The sequence below is a fragment of the Microcebus murinus genome, chromosome 5, assembly GCF_040939455.1.
Source record: "Microcebus murinus isolate Inina chromosome 5, M.murinus_Inina_mat1.0, whole genome shotgun sequence".
Classification (NCBI taxonomy): Eukaryota; Metazoa; Chordata; class Mammalia; order Primates; family Cheirogaleidae; genus Microcebus; species Microcebus murinus.
In genome coordinates, this window is record NC_134108.1 from 57,082,992 (window position 1) to 57,100,111 (window position 17,120).

The following is a 17,120-nucleotide window of genomic DNA, read 5'->3' on the forward strand; positions in this document are numbered from 1 at the left end:
CTGGGAAGAAAAGTAAGTGAAAGGGAATATTTTCAGTTTTCTGAATATTCTATATTGTTTGAATATTTTATAATGTAAATCAACTCCTGTTCTACTTATGTATTAATAATAAAAAGACAATTATTACACTAGGACATTTCTTTTTAATATCCAAAAATTATTAAAGCATTAAGGATATATATGTTTATGTGATGGATGCATGTGTATGTATATATGTGTATATAACACTTTTTAATTAACTTGATTTTTTTATCTGAGATATATTTATAGGACCAAATTTCACTCTACTTTCAAACCTAATTAATTAAAAAAATTTTTTTGTTGAAATCATGTGGAGATAAAAAAATGTATTCAATCCATGCAACAAATCAGATGCTGATATCAAAGTGCAAAAACATTATTAAAATAGAATTCCAGAACTAAAATATTCTTGAGAATGTATTTATTTCTTCATGATGGGATCTTGATTTTAAATAATAGCATTTATAGTTTTCCCACTCTGAGTTGTTAAAAAGAAGAAAAGTTTACCTGGGGTGATCAAAACTGCTGAGGTAGGAGGAAGCCTCTGGCCTCGATTTCTATTTAAAAGTTAAGTACAAAGACCACTTTGCAAGGGTGGCACTCTCTCAGTATGAGCCATGTTACACTCCATCATTTGTGCATAGTGTTGTATAATATGACGCTTGAACTTATCATTTCAACACTTGTGGTGTGGAAGGAGCTGATAAGAATTTTCCATTTCATTAATCTAGTGTTAAAGTGCCTAATTCAAATAAGAAACAGTCTGCACCTACACTTCACAGTTTCTTAGTGAAGAAGGCCCAATAATAGAAGAATTGTTGGGTCTGAACATACTAACAAATTAATTAACCTTTAAATATTGTGATGATGGACTTCAGTGACTATTAAATAGTGATAAAAATGCAACCAAAGACTCATAAATCTACAAGTTTATCATAAGATTCTTCTACCCTGAAATATCCAGAGCTCTCTGCGTTCTTTAACTTCTAAAGGTCAGACATGACATAACTTCTCTTTGCTGTTCACTCGCTGATTTTTTTTTTTTTGTTATTTCCATTCAAAATCTTGCCTGCATTAATCCAATTTTCTCTTATTTGATCCATTGTTAATAAGCAGAACAACTCAGTTTCCTTTTCAAATCTCCTCACATGTTTCACTAAGGCATAAATGATAATTTTTTCTCATGACACCCGAGTTTCACTATAGTTAAGCTGGTGTAATCTTATCATGATCTACAGTTCCTTTGAATCACAACCCAAATAGTTGTTTTCATTCTTACAAGAGATTTATTACTTGCATGGAAGGCCCAGTAATGTTGAATTTTTCCACCCTTATGCCTCATAAAGATTAAGAGTCCTATTTGTTTCAGTTCTTTTGGGGGAAGGGGAAAAAAAGGAAGGAATAAACATATTGAGTATTTACACCTTGCACTGGATATTTTCATAATTCCCTCTGTTTAATTCTTCTAACAAGTTACTGAAGTGGACATTATTGTCTTCATTTTTTAAGTGAGAAAACAAAAGACTTAAAGAGTTACGTAAGCTGTTGAATATTATGCAGCTGTTAAAAGGCAGAGACTGAATTTCAAGCCCATAACTCCATGAGTCCATACCATCAGTGAAATCCAACTCTCAGAATATGAAATTCCAGATGCATCTATTACACATTGCAAAATTGGTACCTCCAAAATACCTGTTCAATTTCCCTTGGATTTTTTTTTATCATTACACACCTTTTCTACTGTCAGATCCCCCTAACTCCTCCTCAAATTAGAAAAAAAAATCGATCCTACTAAACAGAAATAATGAGTGAAAGAACATCTGCAGTTGCATTAGTACATATATTCAAGGAAAAACAATATAGAAATGACTTATGCAAGTATTTTGTTGTACACTAGATCCACAATTCAGAGGAGCTTTAGACAATGACCACAGGTAGCATGAGATTTCACCGTAGAGCTAATATTCAATGAAGTGTGAACAATAAAATCCATAGACAAGACTTTCAGGAAGATTACTCTTTGTATGAAAAGTATTTGATAAGTGCAGGTGTTTGATCCTAACCTACACATTTCATAAATTTAATAGAGATTTTTGCATAAAGAACTCTGATAACAACAATGTTGGGCTGCATAAAATTGTAGCCAGGTTCTCCAACCTGGGTTGGGGCTAACTAAAAGTTTCCTATGGTAGAGGTGGGGAATTATAGATTTAGGATAATGAAAATGAGAAAGATGAAGTTAGCAAAGGATATGGGATGACAAATGACTATAGGTAAGGATGACTAACTTATGTTAGTGATATCCTGAATTATTTGAAGAACAAGGCAAAGAACCAATGAAGGACTTAATAACTCACTTTGAAGCCTGTGTGTGTGTGTGTGTGTGTGTGTGTGTGTACATCTCATGACATTTACTAAGAGAAAGTAACATGAGAATTCTGCTTCAGAGAACTTAATTTTAAAAAGAATGATGAGGCCAGGCGTGGTGGCTCACACCTGTAATCCTAGCACTCTGGGAGGCCAAGGCAGAAGGATTGTTTGAGCTCAGGAGTTTGAGACCAGCCTGAGCAAGAGCGAGACCCCATCTCTACTAAAAATAGAAAGAAATTAACTGGACAACTAAAAATATAGAAAAAATCAGCCGGGTGTGGTGGCACATGCCTGTAGTCCCAGATACGCAGGAGGCTGAGGCAGAAGTATCGCTTGAGCCCAGGAGTTTGAGGTTGCTGTGAGCTAGGTTGCTGTGTTTGAGGTTGCTGTGATGCCACAGCACTCTAGCCTGGGCAACAGAGTGAGACTTTGTCTCAAAAGAAGAAAAGAATGGTGAGATAAAGGTGGAGCACATTTGAGCTGAAACTTTTGAACATAAACTTTATCGGTTCTGCAAAAAAATTAATTTCTATTCATTTTCTGAATAGAGGATGCAATTTCACAAGCATTACAAGAATTAATAATTACATGTTTAAAGAATTAATATTAGCAAAATGTTTTTGAATTTCAGATATTTAAAAGGTAATATCAAGAATTGCTGGGCTTTTGATTTAGTTTAAAAGATAATGTATGCTTATCATAAGAAATTTAAGCAATATGAAAGAATATAACATAAAAAGTGAAAGCACCTCCCATATTTCCTCCCAGGTCCCTCATGCTTAGCCTCAGAGGTAACCACTGTTAACTCTTTGATAAGCATCTGTCAACATCATGAAAATATAGTTCTGCAAGTAGCTTTGTATTGCTTATTATTTTTCCTTCCATGTGAGCACATGCAAATTCTCTTTTTTTTAACAGCTATGTAACATTTCATAACATTTCATAACATATGCCATAGAAGTGGATTATAGTTTGTATATACTGATTATATACCAAATATATTTTAATCTCTTAATAAATATATTTTATTTCTTAATAAATATATTAACAAATATATTTTAATCTCTTAATCTCTCCATAATAAAGTACCAAAATATATGTGTATATTCATGGAATTTTATGTCATTGGAAGAAAAATAAGTCATAAGGTATAATTTTGGAAATTTTTCTTTGGTGCTATTTTTAGAGCTAAATTCCTTTGTTTTGGGCTCTGTTTAATAAACTTAATGACTGTGGGATAGTTATTTAGGAAATGTGGTGAAGTAGCAAGCAAGGGAGGCTTTCAGTGTGTGTGCATGTGAATGTGGAAATAAATTTCCATGAGAAATACTGGAGAATGAACTAGGTAGATAAGAATCATGTTTGGAAGTAAAACACACCAAAGTCTTTAGCTTTAGTTACTTACTGGGGCTAGCAGAAGAAATGATTGCTGCTGCTTCCTTCATGTCTTGATGGAGAGGGGAGTGTAGAGATAGATTTTGGTGCTTCTCTCCTTTCTCCCCCAAATTTATTCTTTTAGAATTATGAATTTCTCAAAAAAACACATTCATAGAATAATGTTTTAGACTCATACTCTGACACTCAATTGTTAGTAGGATGAATTTAATGTTCTTTTAAAGTGAAAGAGCATGAACATATTTGGTTATGTACCTAGATGTCTGTAAAAGTGCCTTTTAATAATTCTAAAACATTAGAACTGGAAAAAACTGTGTGCATCATTTAGTCCATACACTATAGAGAAAATAAAGTCCAGAAAGGTTAAGTGACTTGCCCAAGGTCACACAGCCAGTGAGCATTAGAGAAAGTAGCTGAATCCTGGCACATGTACCCAGTCCAGTGCCTTTTTGATTATTCCATTTGTATAAAAAGAATAATTGATAAAAATAAGCTAATTAACCATTGTTAGTTTCTTTGCACTCACAGAGTCAGATGCGAAGAGGAAAGTTGCTGAATCTTCGGTTTGTGTGGTTAATAATGAGAGACATGAAGTCTAGTGTGGGGCCTGGACTCTCCTGACTGAAGGGGCTGCCCTACCTGCCTGGGCTTGGCGCTGGCACCCCCACCCAAGGCAAAACACAGCTGGCAAATGTCAATGCCTTGTAACTGTTGGGTGGGCTCAAACAGAATGAGCAGCTGTCTAAAATATTTCTTAACAAGTGGGCTGCATGGAAGGTGACTGGAAGAGAAATAAATAAAGCCTGAGCCATTTGTGACTCTTGTCATTGTTGAGAGTGGGTCTGCTCTACAAGATGTCCTGTCCATAACACGGAAGAGAGGATCCAGGAACACCAAAAGAAATCCAAATTAACTTTACTTTAAAACAATGTAAATAGATTATTTAACAAAAAAAGTAATTCTATAGGCCACCATGATTGCTTTTGGGTCTCTCGTTTAATCCTAGGTCTTCCTCCTACACTTGAGGTGGAAGATTTTCTCATTTACTACAGTGTCCATTCTGATACACAAATGACACCTGAAGGCAGACCCCAGGATATTCAGAACGGTGTTTCTTAACTCACATCCGACTCCATCCTCTACTATCTAAGGTATCTACTATAAGTCCCAGAATTGAGAAGAGGACTAAGAAAGGGAAGGACATAGTACATAAAATCCTTATTGTGGGCAATGACAGTAAAATTTCTATTTCACTAGAGAAATCTTACTCATTGTTCAATGTGCAATTCAAATGTTACCTCTTGAGTGATAAATCTTTGACTCCCCAGCATTGTCTGTCAATCACCTATGATTTCCATTGTATGTCTATGTACATTAGGGTCTTGTTATATTGTATAATAATCGTATGAATCTCTATCCCCCATAATTGTACATTTCTAGAGGAGAAATGTACAAATTATATTTATCATTGAGAAATGAGAACGGTACGATTATATTTAACAAATGCCAATTGCAACTGTGTAGAATATGTGCAGACATTCCAGGTAATGCAAATGTCTGGTTGATGGAATGTTGGTTACCACCTGTCTCTTATTTGTTCTTCCTTCTATAAGACATCACTTAAGTATCCACTTTGACAATTGTTGGGCTTACCCATGAGTCACACGTGTGCTCCTTCATTCCTTATTCCTAAAAATCAGGGTAGGACGTCTGCAAGATTTTCTTATCTCTCTTTCTCACTTAAAATGCACCACCCCTCAGCACACACACATTTGTTCTCACACATGCTCCACAGCACATTTTAATATCCATATTCAGCTCTGTAGTTACTCATCATGTGGAAATGAAAGTGAAATGAGCCAAGTAAGGCTTTCCCAATAGCACTCAGCTTATGTAGTTTAAAAAAATCTAATGTTTTATTCAAGCTCTGTCTCTGGTAATTCCCCTCAGAAGATGTTAAAGTATATCCAATTACTAAGGCCATCTATACAAACAGTAGAGCAATAATCTGATTTTCAGCTCAATAATGTATAGCAATCATAAAGGATTCAAAATTTCAGATATCTATCATTCTTGATTTGACTTCCAAAATGGGAGGAAAAGTAGTATTATAATACAAAATTATAATTTAAAAAATTGGAGAGGTTTCCTGACTTAAAAAAGAAAAAGCCATCTGAGCCCTATCTTGCCAGATATTTGGTAACTTCTGAGGATAATGTTTTCTATAATTAAATAAATAGCTCTGATTCTTCAGAGAAAAGATGGTCTGCTTTTGACATTCTATGGTTACAGAACATTTGGGTCCAAAGCACCAAGAATCTGCCTTATAAATTCATAAACTAGATTATCAATTTTTAACATTATTAATTGCTGATTTAGTAATAATCAACAAATCCAGAAATGCTATTTCTCTTAAAAAAAACATACATGTGACAAATAAAAATATCTTTACAATATATATATAAATTAGAATTGCCAGATGTAGCAAAAAATAATACAGGATACCTAGTTAAATTTTACTTTTATACAAACAACAAATGATTTTTAGCATAAGTATATCCCATGCAATATTTGGGTGTTCTGTATTTATCTGGTAACTCCAATATAACTCTACTAAGGAAGCAATTTATCTAGTAGATTTTGTCTCAGAGAAGAAAAAAAAAACAACCTCAGGCTTTACTCAAACATATCACTTATTCCTAAAAACAGGGATAAAAATAAAACAAGCAAATCTATTCAAAACTTTGTACTTTTTAAGAGGTAGAGAGGTTCAACCATTGAGTACCATGTTTACTTTCCTCAGTCATAGCATTCTAAACCTCAATATGATTATTAAAGAGCTAGTGTGTGATTTTATTACCAACAATCTCCAAAGACTGAATCCCCCCCTTAAAATATCACACAGACTCTTGCTCATTCTTCTCATGAAGAATCCCAGAAATAAATTTCTAATCTTTCTGGAATTCAGTGTCTGGAGTGACTCATGAAAGATGGTCTGCTTTGGAATCAGGGGGTCTACTCTTGCTACTTAGGTACACTGGTATAATGTACCCTGGCCTGCCAACCTGGAATTAGAAAAAGGCTAGAGGAAAATTGCTTTCCAAATAAGATGGAAGTTCCTTATACCCAAGAGGAATCTGTGCCTAGGAGCACTGTTGGACTCCTATTCTGGCATAAGGGACAAGTGTCCTATGACCTTCATATACCCTCAGAGGTGGGAGGACAAAGGGCACTAAATCCAGCCACAAGGTCCCTTTATGCAAACCTTTTAGGCTGTTTGTTGCCTTTTCCAAATATCAGGGCTCACTGGATACAGGTTATAAATGAACTAAGAAGTATTTTGTGAATAATAAATTGATACACAGTGATATATGCTCTCCCTTGTTAAGTAACATAATAATTAATTTATAATTTCTTTCAGGGTGAGCACTGTTCAACATGAGACTGTTTTCCTGTTATATTTAGGCTTCCACAAGAGGCTCAACCTCTCCCAGTCACACTTGAATGGCTCATCCACTAACCAAGACCTGCTAGTGTGTTAACAAGTCATTTTCCCACTTTGTCCTTGACACACAACATGGGTGAAGAACTATTTTGCTATTCTCCTCCAAAAGATGTCTCAATGGTATCTATGTCTTAATGTTATTTATGGGAACTTTGCAGCCACAATGTCTTCATGGCCTCCATCACAGTATTGCACTGGGCTCAAAAATTTGAGAATAGTGATCCACCACACATCATTAAACACACAATGCCATCAAGTGTAAGACACACCAATACTTTACCTTCCACTAAGAAATAAAATCACTGCCATTAAACTATGATACATTCTACCAAAAAAACTTAGAACTGATTTAAAAAACTCATTAAAGTTGCAGGATACAAAATCAACATATAACTAGCAAACTTTCTGAAAAGGAAATTAATAAAAATATCCCATTTACAATAGCAACAGAAAATTAAATATTTAGGTGTAAATTTAGCCAAGGAGGTAAAAGACCTATATACTGAAAACTATAAAACACTGATGAAAGAAATTGAAGAAAACACAAACAAATGGAAATATTTCCTATGTTCATGGCTTGAAAGAATTAATATTGCCAAAATGTCCGTACTACCCAAAGCAATCTGCATATTAAATGCAATACCTGTGAAAATTTAATTTCATGTTTCACAGAGATAGAAAAAACAATCATTAAAATTGTATTGAACCAAAAAAGAACCTAAATAGCCAAAACAATCTTAAGCAAAAGGAACAAAGCCATGGGCATCACACTTCCATGTTTCGATTTTTGACAAAGATACCAAAAACACACAATGAGGAAAGGACAGTCCATGCAATAAATGATGTTGGGAAAACTGAATATCCATATGCAGAAGAATGAAATTGGACCCTTGTACAATTTACAAAATGAAACATATACAAAACTCAACTCAAAATGGATTAAGCTCTTGCATATAAGACCTGAAACTGTCAAACTACTAGAAGAAAGAATAGGGAGAAAACTCCATGACAAAAGAAAAAGTAAACAAATAGGATTATATCAAACTAAAAAGCTTTTGCACAGCAAAGGACACAATCAACAAAGTGAACTGACAACCTGTAGAATGGGAGAAAATATTTTCAAACTGTACTTATGATAAAGGGTTGATATCCAAAATATGCAAAGAACTCATACAACTCAAAACCAACAAACCAAATAACTCAATTAAAATATGGGCAAAGGATCTGAATAGATACTTGTCAAAGAAAACATATGAATGGCCAACAGGTATATGAAAAAATGCTCAGCATCACTAATCATTAGGCAAATGCAAATTAAAGCCACAATGAGATATCACCAGTTAAAATGGTTATTATCAAAAAGATGAAGATAACAGGTGCTGGCAAGGATGCAGAGAGAAGGGAACTGTTGTACATTGTTGGTAGAAATTTAGATTAGTATAGCCATTATGAAAACAATATGGAAATTCCTCAAAAAACTAAAAATAAAACTACTATATGATCCAGTAATCCCACTTCTGAAGTCATAGCCAAAGGAACTGAAATAAAAATGTTGAATGGATATCTGCACTCCCATGTTCATTGCAAAACTATTCACAATAGTCAAGACATGGAGTCAATTTAAGAGTTCTATTGACAGATGAATGGACAAAGAAAATGTGGCATATATACACAATAGAACACTATTCATCCTTTAACAGGGGCGAAATCCTGTCATTTGAGACAACATGGATAGAATTAAAGAACATTATCCTAAGTGAAATGAGCTAGGCACAGAAAGATAAATACCACATGATCTCACTTACATGTGGAAACTAAAAAATTTGAACTTATAGTGGCAGAGAGTAGAATGATGCTTACTAGAACCTAGAGGGTTGGGGAAGAGATGAAACGGGAAGTTGTTTGTAAAAGGGAACAGAGTTTCAGACAGACAGGAGACCTATTGCACAGCAGGATAACTATAATCAATAATAACATATTATATATTTCAAAATAACTGAAAGAATACATTTCAAAGGTCTCACCATAAAAAAATAATACGTAAGAGAGGTGACAGATATGATTGATTAATCATTTCACCTTATATACATACAGCAAACCATCATAGTATACCCCATAAATATATACAATTATGACTTATCAATCAAAAACAATATTAATAATTAAAAAATTAATAAACTGTCATAATGCTTTCTTGAAACTTAGAATTTTCATTTTATACTTATTGAAAAACATCTTGTATACTTCTTCAGACACAAATTTTTACAATGAGTTATTACTCTTCTGCATACCTAAAAAGAAAAAAAGATAAAATTATTCTATTAAGGCTCTTCTAAAGTATTTTCTTATTCAGACTTCAGTTCTTCTGAACAGACTAATATTGGTAGTGCCCAGGTATAAGCACAAGTGGAGGCCCACATGCCATATTTATAGTAGTTGGGAGTTATTCTGATTCAGAATTTCCAAGTAGTTTTCAGTGCCTTCCAAAACCATACCACCCAGCTAGGAGGGAGGAAGCTAGGACCCTGCTCTGCCTATATACCCACGCTGCATGATGGGGAGAGGCTGGCTTGAATCAAAGCAGCCACTCTTTCTCTAGTTTCCTTGAGCAAAATCCAGAATCCACTCACCCTAACCTCAACCCCACTTCTAAAAAGTGTGGGGGCACCAGCCATAGTTCCTGAATGTTCAGGTGCCAAACTTTCCAAAAACTTTTCTACAAAACATAAAAGAAATAAGACATGTTTGTGTTTCAATGTGTAAAATATAAAGCCCTCTCAAGTGAGTGGAGTATGGGACCAATTAGGGTGGCACATGATTTGGGAAAGTTCTTCTTAGCTTTATCAGTTTATATGTAGATTCCAAGTGAATGACTGACATGTTTTTTTTAAAATAAGCTCTTTAAAATATTTGATAATCTATGTTCAAAATTGGACATAAAGACATTTACTATAACTAATATTAGTATTTTAAAACCTAGATTCTCTGGTTAGATTTGTCAAAACTTGAGAGACCTCTATTGCCACTATCATATTCTAAAGTCTTAATATAAATCTATATGCTTAATAAGTTTAATGCAAAACGAGCATGGGATTGCCCTTAGTTTAAAGGTTTTATTAATAAATAATTATATTTAAACCCTGTTTTTAATTCTTTATCAACCACTTCCTTCTCCAACCATCCTCTGTGTTGATTGATATTTCAAAGATCTAGGCCACCTGTGAACAGAGTTTTAAATGTCACTTTCCTCTTGAATTAATTATGCATAAAGCTCAAAATAGGTTTGGAAGGCACCTACTGACACATAATTAAATCAGAAAGTGTATGGTGGCCACAAAACTGTGTTTATCTTTTTGTACAGCAGGCAATTATCAGCATTTTTATTACCAACTATAGAGATATACACAATTAAATTCAGATATTTTGTGCTAAATATATCAGTTCACAAAATGTTGATGTATAAATATTAAATCAATTGAATATATAAAAATACTTTTTATACTTATGAAGGGAGTATTTAGGCAATATCTTCTTTTTTTTCCCCTGACATGTTATTCTAATTGGTCCTAACCCTAGGCCCTCTAAGAAAATACATATTAAACTAAAGTAATGATCCTTGCCCTCCAGAAATCTGCAATGTACTAATATAGAAACCATAAATATTAAGGAAATGAAAACATATAAACCATAAGCATTTAATTAATTTAGATCCAACTAGTTTGTTTTTTAAGGAAATCAGACACAATATAACACATTTTTGAAAGAATGCTTTCATTTGAATTCATATTTTTGTATATCATTTTTCAAAATGTTATCATGACTGATTTTATTGAATTTTATCATAGTTTTAATATATGCCTTTATTACTTGAAATCACATTGCTTTTAAATAGTTTATAGTTATACTTTTCATGTCTTTAAATAAAATCTTATCCCCTCCAGGTATTCATTCATATTCAATCAACATATATTTATTGAGCTCACTGTGTGCAAGACATTGTTCTAAGAACAAAGATTAATTAGGTTTTATTTTATGTCCTGTCCCCTATATAAGAACACATCCAATTGTTAAATCATTCATGAGCCATATTCAAAACCCCCAATTTTTTTTTTTTTTTTTTAGTATTTGACAAGATATTTATTTTGTGAAACAATGCAAGTGATTATACATCCCCACATACTATTTAAGATGCAATAGGGTACAGTCGTGTAATCTCTTTACACAGTAGTGCATCTAGTCCTTTGCCTTTAGTTATTGCACAAAAATTATAAAGACCAGTGAACAGGACACTGACAGGCAAATTGGCCTACAATGAGAAATTAGAACAGTACATGGACTGGAATGGTCAAACAATTTAAGTCAAATGCTTTAATGGTGCAATTAAAATAATCAAATAAGGATTCAAATATACTTTTTCATTATATTAATTTCTTTAAGGTCATGTTCAGGCAAGGTGCTGCTTTAAAAAAACACTATTAGCTTTGTCCACAGATGTAAGTTATCAAAAATTACCCAAAGGTAATTTTGACATTGCAACTTAAATAACCAAAAAATGTATTAAGTTTACTTCTCAAAACAAATAATACAATTAGAGAGCCCCCAACCTTGTAAACTAAACATTCTGACACAAATGAATAAAATTAAGCCAGCAACATTAAAGAAAGGTCACATTAATTTTGAGTATGTAGCGTTGAGCAAACTTTTGGTCTTGACTTAGAGGGCAGTTCTCCCTTTTGGCCATCAGAAAAAGAAACTGCCCACAAAACTCTCCCCAACCAATTTCATTAACAAAGCATTTAGATTCCTGTATAAAAGCTGGAGCACACAGGAAATGCCAGATGGGAAGACTGTGGCTCTGGCTTTCTGGCCCCACTCCATGACAGAACAATCTAGTTGTGTGCAGTGTTGCTGTTTTCACATATGCTCCTGTCTCAGGAAAAATCAGAATTAGTTAGAAACCAGGTGATTATAACTCATTGGTAAAGAGTCTTGGGATGGTTTGATCTCGTGGCTCTGTCTAATGTTTACATAAATCCCACTGTCCCTACCCCAGCTGACAGTGTGTTAGTGTGTGTGTGTTCTATGGCTGCTTGCTTCCAAAATGCACAATTTAATGTGGAAAAAAAGTTGCTTAACACCAATGAAAAGGCTCACAAAATTCCACTCCCCACCCTCCACACATGTCACCACACTGACATTCTCTGGGAGTGTGGAGGGCTGCATACAAAGTGTAGAAGTGAAAAAATGTTCCATTGTGCATCACTGCCTGAGGAAAAGCTTTGGAGGAGTCGAGGAGGCAAGGGGAAGCCTTCTAGCTGTACAGCTGTGCTCTTAATGCACTCATATCCTTCCACAAAAACTGGTAGACTTAAAAAAGCGATGGTGTGAATCACCTGTAACTTTAGGATTCACCGTGATGATTCTTCCATAGTCTCCTTTGCCAGGTCAAAGCTTTGCAGTAGGCAGTGCAGACACCTCTGTCACTGGATGCAGGGAATGACACCTCACAGTGGAATGGGCACCGGCAGGCAGAGGGCAGAAGCAGTCCTTTAAGAAATGGTGGCTGTGACACATTAAAGGCCAGTGCTACAGAACAGATGGCAGCCAAGAAACCCACTCCTTGAGCTTGATCTCATAATACTGGGAACGTCCAACGTCATCATGGATGATCTGCTGCCTCCAAAGATGGGTCTTTCAGGAGGCAGGAAGTGGAACAAGGGTCCATGGCTGAGTGCATTGTGGGGATATAAACATCATCCATGTTTGGCATGACAAAAACTTTCTGAAACTCCTGCTCCAGTTTCTTCTCTATCCAATCTGTCATGTGAACTAAAGTTACTCTCCAAGTTTTGGCAGAGCTTTCAGCTCCACATATGGTGGCTTCCGGAAACTATACCATATTCGGTCAGTAGGGGGTGGTGGAATGTTGACCGCCAAGGTTCCTCTACATTCCTGTACTTCAACAGTTAGCAGAAGGAGTGTATTGGAGACTTCTTCAATCTTCTTTTTAATGAACTCTGTCTCCGTTGCTTTTTGGAAATATTTTGACTTGGTAATTTTATCAACAAACCTCATAATCTTACTTGTTCGATGACCTCCAACATACCCTTCAGCTCCTGGGAGCAGCTGTTTGTCTCCCCCACTGGGCTCATTTACTTACTTCTTTCCATTCCTGTCTTTCCTATGACTTCAAATTTTGCCTTTAAGAAAATGATCTCTGATTCTTTTCTTCATCTTTGATTCAGAACCACCTAAGATTTATTATTATCATGTTACCAAATACATACAGAACACTTCCCCTCTTGTTTTGCATGGTTAAAATAAAGAGATAATCAAAGTATGATTTCATTACTTACAGTTTATTGCCATACGAAGAGATTTTTTTTTCTTTTCTTTTGGTTCACAGTGCTTAAACAGGTGGAGAATAATGTGAACAGATGTCACAGGAAATATACTCGATAGACAAAATACGTTAACCATAGTGAGTCAGTGCCAACATTACTAAAGTCTAGTTAATAAGGATGAAAGCAGGCCTCTGTGGAAAGAAAGTCTAATTAAAGTTGAGCTGCACCTTTACCAGCAGTTCTCCTCAGGACATGTTAAGGTCTTACGGTCCCAGTGTGCTAAAGGGTGGAGCCAGTTATGGCAGGCGAGGCTTTGGAGGTTAGCTCTCCTCCTGTCAAAGGCTGAGCTCTGGGTAATCTGAGAGGCGCTAACAGAGCATAGCTTGCCATGGCCTAAGCTCTCAAAGTGTCTGTCAACCTCTTGAGTTTATATGTATTTTGAAGTCCAGTAGTTCAGGCCAGTAACTCACATATGAGGTCTGATAAGGTGCGGTGTCACATTCTCTAGGGGAGGGGAAGTATGTTCCAAGTTCTTACTATAGCAAAAATATATCATTCATGTAGTAATTTATATAAGTGTTTGGAACAGGTTCAAAACTACTTAACTCCCTCCCTAAGCTGATCATCTTCCAGAACATCCTTGACATCATTTGATCCATTCTTGACTTATCACTCTCCATCTTCCCTCAGGCATAGCCCTTCCACGAGCTTTTATGTACTACTCAATAGGAGCCCTCTGGTCTGCTAAGGCAGCCTTTGCTCTGTACCATTCACAAGCCATATTCACACTATCTACTTCTTTTCTTTATCCCCCTATTCCTTTCTTTCTTTAATTGTTTATTGAGCACCAGTATGTACCAGGCACTCTTCTAAGTGAAAAAGACCCCAGTGATCCTTGTGGCGTGGAGTTCATATTCTAGTGGGGCTCTGATACTCCATCTGCTGAATAAGTAATAATAATAGCTAACCTTTATGGACTGTGTAGTTATGCACTAGATGCCATATTGGTCATTTTGCATTCAATTCAACAAATATTTATCGAGTGCCTAGAATATTCTAGAATTTACTAGGTGTTTCAGATATAACAGTGAACAAAACTTATATTCTACTAGAAGAAGAAAGACATTAAACAATGGCCATAATAAATTACTAAATTATAGAATATATTAGAAAGTAACTGCTATGGGAACAAAAACATACAGTAGGATAAGCTAAAATAGGAGCTTCTGCCATTTTAAATATGGTGGTCAAGTAATCCTCATTGCAAAGGTAACATTTAAGCAAAGACAGAAAAGAAATGAGGAAGTTAATCCTATGGATACCCAGGGGAAGAGCATGCAAGGAAGAGGAAATGGTCTATATATAGACTCTAAGGAAATAATGTGTGTTCTAGGAACATGTTCTGTCATGTTCTGGGAACAACTAGGAGGCTAATAGGTCTTCTATAGGGTGAGCAAGCGTGGAACAAGTAGTTTAGTTCATGGGATCAGGAGGCTATTTGGGTCTTTTTTGACTGTGACTCAAAGTGAAATATGCAACCTTGGAAAGTTTCAAGCAAAGCTAGCATCTATTTTAGGATTTCAAAAGATCACTCCAGCTGCAGTGTTGGGAATAGATCGTGAGAGAACAAGGATAAAAGGAGGGAGATCAGTGAGGACTCCGTGGCAAAAATCCAGGAGGAGATGATGATGCAGCTCCTACACGTTGCAGGGGAGATGTCAGAGGGTGAAGAAAGCAGAAATGGTTTGTCTTCCAGGCTGACTCTAGAAGCTGAGTTCTTACTACTTTAAGCTCAGGAAATATGTAAGAAAGTAGATATTTCTACTAGTAAAAAGGCTGGTCATCTTACAAAGTAAGGCTTCCAGTTTTTAAAGGGAAAACTGCTTTTATGACCAAATTTCAAGTTCTGCCCACCCTTCAAAGCCAATACCCACTTCAAGAGCTACCTTGGCTCTTACTTGAATTTCTATTCTATTATATTTGATGCTACATGGTTTCTCTCACATATTTATGTAGGTTTTTATGATTCCTCAACTGTATTGTGTATCATTTAGGGCAGGAAACATCTGTAGGGCAAGAGTGCATCTATCCCCAATATTGCCTAGAATAAAATAGAGATGTTGAAATTTTAAAATATTGATTTATTGACTTTCACTGGCATCCTACTTTGCAAGTAGTCTACAAATACTGTAGATGTAAAATTATCTTAAAATTCTTATATAAAAAGGAGAGAAGATAAAATGTTTGTGGTATCTATATAAACCTTGACAATAATATGTGATACTTAGATAAAGAATTTATTATGAAAGCAAAATTCCTCATATTTATATAGCACATTACTGTTTTCTTCATCCTTTCAGTCAAATTATTTAATTTGTTCATTTAGTGCCCCATGACTTTATTTTCATGTTGATACTTTTTTGAAAAGATCAAAATTATCAAATAATGTCTGATGAAAGATACATAATGTATGAAGGGAAAAGTAAACCCAAAGTTAACATTTAAATTCCATGCATTGTACCTTTAGGGTTTATATTTTATAAGAACTAGTGAAAAGAAGAAAAGATAATTAATCAAGGGTACATTCTGCTGACCTGAAAGTAGTGTTAGTTCCATTGTAAATATTCCTACTTTCTTCAAATATGTTACACATACAGTGCTTCTCACAGATGAATTAAGCATATCCTTAAAGATGACCTATTAATATCTGTCCTCTTTCAGCACCTTATCATTTAATGTGGGCTTTAAATACTTACCAGTATATCCTTTTTTTTCAACCACACAAAGACCATTAATCGTGCTCATCTGTATGTAACATTGCTCCGAGTCATATTAACTGCTATACATGCCCATAGCTTCCGTCACTCTCAGATAGAATTACTACATCTAGGTTCTTAACCTTTCTTCAGATTTTCACCATGCATTCCTTCCACTGAACTCTAAATACCTTAATACAGCTCCCTCTCTATTATCTGTGCTAATGACACAGCAGGGTAAGTGAGAGCCACAGAAAACTTGTGATCTCAATTTAGCCTTTGATCTTCCCCTTGCTGCCCTTTACATGGGTGTCTAATGAGCAGTGAAGTTGACAGATTGAAATGTCACCTCTTTCTTCCCCCTGATACAAGTGTTAATGAAAATGAATATGACAAGGGGCTGACAGGACATTAGGAAGAGGAAAGTAAGGGCCTGAATGACCTATATGACGGTCAGCTCTCCTTCATAATTGAGTCTATTTTAGTTACTTCTTTTACAAATTACGCTGTGAGTTGGGTTGAATATTGCACTCTTTTTATTTCTGACTTTATGACCAAGTATGTCATTGAGTACTTCCAAATAACACATTCTACATCTGTTCAGATCAGTCAACTAAAATATTCATGGCAATTTCGTAACTCAAAAGTATCGGACATAGCTTTCCATTTCAGATTTGGTTTCTTTCAATTTCTCACTAATAAACCCATAAAAACACAGAAAAGGATTGC

General features: G+C 35.1%; 1 pseudogene; it reads right to left on the bottom strand.

The window, feature by feature from the left end:
- Positions 1-12,950: 12,950 nt before the first annotated feature.
- Positions 12,951-17,120, bottom strand: part of LOC105856865 (testis-expressed protein 2 pseudogene) — a 30,329-nt pseudogene continuing 26,159 nt past the window's right edge.